This window comes from Saccostrea cucullata, unplaced genomic scaffold (genome assembly GCF_032062105.1).
Source record: "Saccostrea cucullata isolate Sc308-1 unplaced genomic scaffold, CSIRO_AGI_Scuc_v1 ctg16378, whole genome shotgun sequence".
Lineage (NCBI taxonomy): Eukaryota > Metazoa > Mollusca > Bivalvia > Ostreida > Ostreidae > Saccostrea > Saccostrea cuccullata.
The window spans coordinates 1-5,916 of NW_026941076.1; the positions used below are offsets into that span (position 1 = coordinate 1).

At 35.4% G+C, this 5,916-nt stretch overlaps 1 pseudogene; it reads left to right on the top strand.

The window, feature by feature from the left end:
• Positions 1 to 7: 7 nt before the first annotated feature.
• Positions 8 to 4,038, top strand: LOC134257061 (uncharacterized; annotated as a pseudogene).
• The last annotated feature ends 1,878 nt before the right edge of the window (positions 4,039 to 5,916 follow it).

Genomic DNA, 5,916 nt, shown 5'->3' on the forward strand with positions numbered 1-5,916 from the left:
TTTACCCCAATACCAATATTTCGAAGTTGAAGTTATGAAGAGTCTTTACGGGGTATTTGATATTCCATCAAGTCACGGAGCAGGCCAACCAGTTATAACAAAGACCGAAATGAGACATTCTGAAATTTCGTCGGTCTGTTGGGAGCGTGATCAGTTATGGATTAGGAAATCAACATCCCTGTCTGCCCTTTCCTTATCGGATCCCTTACTTGCTATGGTATATCAATGGTTCGCTGGCGCTCAAGATTCAATTCCTCAAACAAAACCGAAATCAAGTAAAGTACCTCATGAAAGAAGTGTATCTTTAAGTCCTGGTCCTACAGAAAACAGAGAGGTCAACACTGACAAAAGAAAGAGCTCGCTGGAGAGTTTTCGAATTGCTGTAAAAGGATTTGTCAAAGGACAATATATTCTCATCGTTGGAAATATGCCAAAAGGAATGCAAAATATGGAGGCAATATCAACAGTCCCTTGGATTTATGTATTTGATTTTGATGCCACAAGCAGAGATTCAGGTCTTCTTTGTGTAAATGAAAATTTTATAAAGAAAAGACGGTCTCTTCATCTAACAAATTGGCTTCAAACACCAGCAGGAATATCAGAAAATGGAACATCATGGACATTTTTGCGTGGTAGAAGAGACAATCCTGAAAGTGTCTTTAAAAATACTAATGACTTGCGAGAATGGCTCCAGAGAGTAAAGGGAAATATTGATTTACACATTGAGCACATTCAAAGATATATCGAAGATTACACAGTCATTACTATAGTAATGTTTTGGCCATTAGATGAGAGTTTAGCTCAGCATATGCATAAATTTTTCATACGGTTGGATGAAGGGCTCGATCCAAAGCCGAAGATAATTTTGTGCATTCCCGGAAAACCATTGACTGATATTGGCAATTCCATACTGACTTTGTTAAAAACCGAAATGGGTGAGAACCTTGTCATAATAGACTGTGATTTAAAACTTGTCTGTGGCTGTATCATTGACATTACTAAAGACCACCAAATTCAAACAAATGTAAAATATACCTTACCAACCGCTGATGATTGTAGTGACCCTTCCATTGAGGACAGTAATGCAGCATGGCTTAAAGAAGAACTTGAGATTCTGTACCTTTCCAATCCATATACAAAATGCAAAATAGATGTGAAAGCTCTGGAAGAGGAGGGTGATTCATTCTTCCGCGGAGGCACATTACATTGGTTTGCATGGTACGAAGTTGGTGCCGGCCATTTTGACGCACAGCGTGATCTCATGGCTGCTGTTATGAAAGCTATTAAGGTGTTCATTGACGAAAACAGATCAGGAGTAGTGACACTTTACCATGCACCTGGTTCTGGAGGAACAACTTTGGCCCAGAGAATACTTTGGGAATTCCACACACAGATTCCGTGTGCTCATGTAAAGTTGAGATCTGCATTGCCAGTAGCAAATCTTGTTGAGCGAATCGAAATGATATATGCCAAAACACACAGACCCGTCTTATTACTTCTTGATGGCGATGACGAAGTCAAAGTTAAGCAACTGATTAGAATTCTTAAAACCAACTACAGATGTTACATAATTATTCTTTATGTAAAAAGATATCCATATTCACAAAAGAAAGGTAACAAGCTTTTCCTGCAGGGAACTGTTTCTAAACAAGAAGCAAAGCGATTGGCACTTAAATTCAAAACTCAGTGTAAGGAGGACACAAAGAAACAAGAGCAGTTAAGCAAATTTTGCGAGGACGTTGAAAATGGTAAACAGCACCTCGTATATGAGTTTGGGCTTGCTGCTTACTTGCATGAATATAAAGGTATTAGCAAGTATGTAAAGGGGTATTTGTGGCCAGCAAAGAAGAGTGACACAGAGGCATTTTCTCTAGGGAGAAAACTCTTATCCTACCTATCCCTAGCATATTACTACGGTCAGACTGCTCTGCCTTTGCAGTTTTTCTATGCATTACTTCACAACCCCCCAAATTACCTCATTGAAATGGATGATTTGCCCCAACCAGTCTCACAATTTGTAGTCTTTGATAAAAACGAATGCAAATCAAACAGTATTCGAATTTGTCACTATCTAATTGCGAAGGAAATTTTGGAACAGGTTCTCGGTAATGGATCTGAGGAAAGAAACACACAGCTTTGTCTGACAGCAAGACAGAACCTTGCTTATTTTTGCGAAGAGTTTATCGAATATGCAAGCAGGAAGGGGGTAAAATCGGGAAACATTGTTTATTTTCTAACATGAATTTTCATTTTCCGTGACAATAAGGATATGGGTGAGAATGCTGAACAAATACGGAAGAAGCCTGTACTTTCTAGACTTATGTTGGATATTAGTTCCAAAGGTCCATTTTTTACCGAACGCTTGAACGTTCTCAAAAAATTAACAGAAGCTTTTCCAAATGACCAAAACTTCCATGCACATTTGGGACGTTTTTATGCGTATTGTCGACCAAATGAAGACGACAAAGCTGAAAAATGTCTTCAGAGGGCTACGGAGATCTGTGAAAGACAAATTGGAAATAAAACAAAAGGAGAACTGGATGAAAGGCTATTGCATTCATTGATGCATGTTTATCACATCTATGGAACAGTACTGCAGAAGAGGATTGCTAGATACACTGGACAATCACCAACCGATGAACCAGACATCGAAACAACGGAAGAGATATTTGATGAGAGGTTGCAAGAACTTATTCAACTTGCTAAGTTGTCTTGTGAATACTTTAAAAAGTGTAGAGACTTCACCCCAGATGGTCACGAATCATGCTATGGCTTTGTTGGTGAGATAACAGTTCGTCTACAAAATGTGACTTTATTGAGAGGAATTGTAAAGAACTCGATGAGTCGTCAGGAATAAAGGCTTACCTCTCTTACAGCGACGAAAAACATTCCACTGGGAGGAAATTTGTTAAGAAAAGTGTTTATTGCATAGACAATTTACTCATGGAATGTTTCTATACTTTAGAAGATGATGATATTGACCATTCAGTGCAGAAGGTTATATTTTGGTATAACCATCTTTTCAGTAAACATGCTGTTGATTTAGAAGAACTAGCAGAGGGCGACGACATTCATGCATACAGACTTCAGATTGCTGCAAAGAAACTGAAGTACAGTTCAAGCGAAACAAACTTAATGATGCTTGAAAAAATTGACAGAGAAGAAGACATCACTGCAATAGTTCATTTGTACGAAAATATCTTCAGAGAAACCATTTCAATTGAAAGCAAACCAGCGCTAGATAGAGACTACACAGAATGGATCTTTGCCATCAGACACAGGCTTTTTAATGAAGTCTACTCTATTGAAACAGTGTTACAACATGTTCGCAGGTGGCATGAATTACTACATTCTCCCATGTCAAAATTCTACCTATTTATTTTAACAAGTCTTCTCGGGTTTGGAAAGAACAACACAAATGGAAGCAGTGAGTCTTTATCCGAAGCAAACATTCTAAAGAAAGACATGGAAAAAGTAAGCAGGTTTGTTTTGAAGCCAAAATACCCAGAGAATGGCTAAGAAAAAATGGAGAAGGGATAAAAACACTGGAGCCAGGTATGCGATTCATGGGATATGTCGTCTTGGATGACCGCAATCTCAAAGAAGATATATATCAAACACTCCGAATTTGTAAAGGTACAATCTGTGCGCCAAACAACAGAAAACTAGGAGGTTTCATTTCACTGGATCTTGGAAACAATGTAGTTCCTGTTCGGGTATTTTATATTCCGAACAAGGCAAACTTAGCTAGCACTGCTCACGCTGAGAAACGTGTCGAGTTTATACTTGGATTTAGTCTACATAGTGGCTGGGAAGCTTTCAATGTTCGACTTCTTGAAAAGTACCCTTGCCCAAAACTACACTGCAATGCTCACATAGAACTTACAAGTGCAGACGATAATGTTAAATGCCCTAGTTGTCAAAAGATTGTACATAGAGATGAATTCCCAGAAGTTCTTTAAAAAGAGAGTGTGATGTTAATGTTTTCTTTAGTGATTATAAAAAATATATATAAATACATGCAGAGAAGTATTTCAATAAAAGAGGCGAAGAAAATATTTGCTTTTGTGTGTACGAAAAAGAAATAATAAAAAATTAAGTAATAAAACAAAGTCAATACTCAATGAAGTTACCATGTGCATGAAGCAATTTTATTTATTTACTTGATATCTCTTGGTTGTTTTTCACGATTTTACAGGAGACTAATATAAACAGAAGTATTTGATCTTTTATTTGTAATTTAATATTCTTATAGTTAGGAATATGCCAAGAATGATATTTAAACACAAAGTCACTAATTGACAAAAAGTAAAAATAAATAAATTTTATACGTATTATACATCCATTGCGGAAACGTATAAATATACATTTCTATAAAGGAAATTATATTGAGAGGATTTCAAGGAAATATAAACATGTGTGTAACAGGTACATAGATAATGATATTGACCAAACTGACTTTAGTTTAATCGCAATAATAAGAGATATAATGGAAGTGTAGTGAGTTAAAATGAACGCAATATTTTCAATAATTTTTATTTTACCATTGTGGATGAGATTAGTCTGTGTCAAGAGTAATATTTGTCGTGGGTAGGTACAAAATATGTATATATAGGGCATATTTCAACATTAAGACAGCTCTGTACACTGCACGATAAAATGTTCAGGTGATGTGGGGTTGTTTTATGCAGCTAACGTGACATCGACTTAGATGTAGATGTACAGTGTAGAATACTCGTAAAATAAAGAGGAATATTCAGATTGTAATACACTTTGTTATAAAGAAATTAATTTTTTCTTCATTTAATTTATAAATATTTGATATTTGTACAAAAACACATGCATTTTTCTGAAAAAATATGGTAAAAATGAACTCTGTACATATATTTTCCTTTCTATTGTACGTTTTAAAGCCAAAAATAAGCAGTCATAATATCATTTAATCTGGGAGACGGGAAAAACATATGCCTTTCTTTAAAAACAAAGCTTAAACACTTGTCAAATGATTTAATTGACAAGAACTAAGAAAATATGTTTTCCAAAACTGTTTTGTTTATTTAGCAACTGCTGCAATGGCTACAAATGGAATAATGACAAAACATCATGTATTCGTGAGTTTTTTGAGTTCTGTATTTATTAAGTTCTGGCGTTTTGAAATATAAATTAATGTACGTATATCCACTTATTTCGAAATCATTCTAAAATGTACTGTGGAGTTCATTATAATTTCATTTTTAAAATTGATAATGATTGCAATAAACATATTAAGCTAATAGTTCCTTAGAAAAAAAGATAAATTGTCTACTTTAAACTTTTATAGCATGCGATTCGGGCTTTTATGGACAAAATTGCAGTACCAAATGCCGTTATCCTTCATTTGGTGAATTGTGTCAATCAGAATGCTTCTGTACAGAATCTGAATGTGATCCTAGTAGAGGATGCCTACGTTTAGGTAAGTTACTGAGTATTCTCTATAAAGTTCTACCTCATTATAACAGATATAAAATCTCGGTCTTTTTTAATACGAGCCAACCAGAAAGTGCGCATTATAAATATCTAAAATCTTTATTAAACTAGAGGTACTACATGTAGGAGCAATGAGCTCACTAATTATAAATGATACCCCACCTTCCATATGATTTTAATAGCAAAGTCCATGGTTTGCTCTGAGAGATCCGAAATACGTGTCAGATCAAAAAGTAAAGTAGAAGGTGCACAATGGCATTATGTAATCAAGAATCTGTAAAAGTATCATTAAATTTTATTCAGTGGTATAGAAGGAGTCCCGGATAAGAGAACGGTACTATTCAACAGTATTGAAAGAATGGCAGTGTCCATGTTTTCCTTTGGGTAACCCAACATGTGTCGGATCAAAAAGTGAAAAGTAGGAGGTCATAATGGTATTATGTAAGAAAG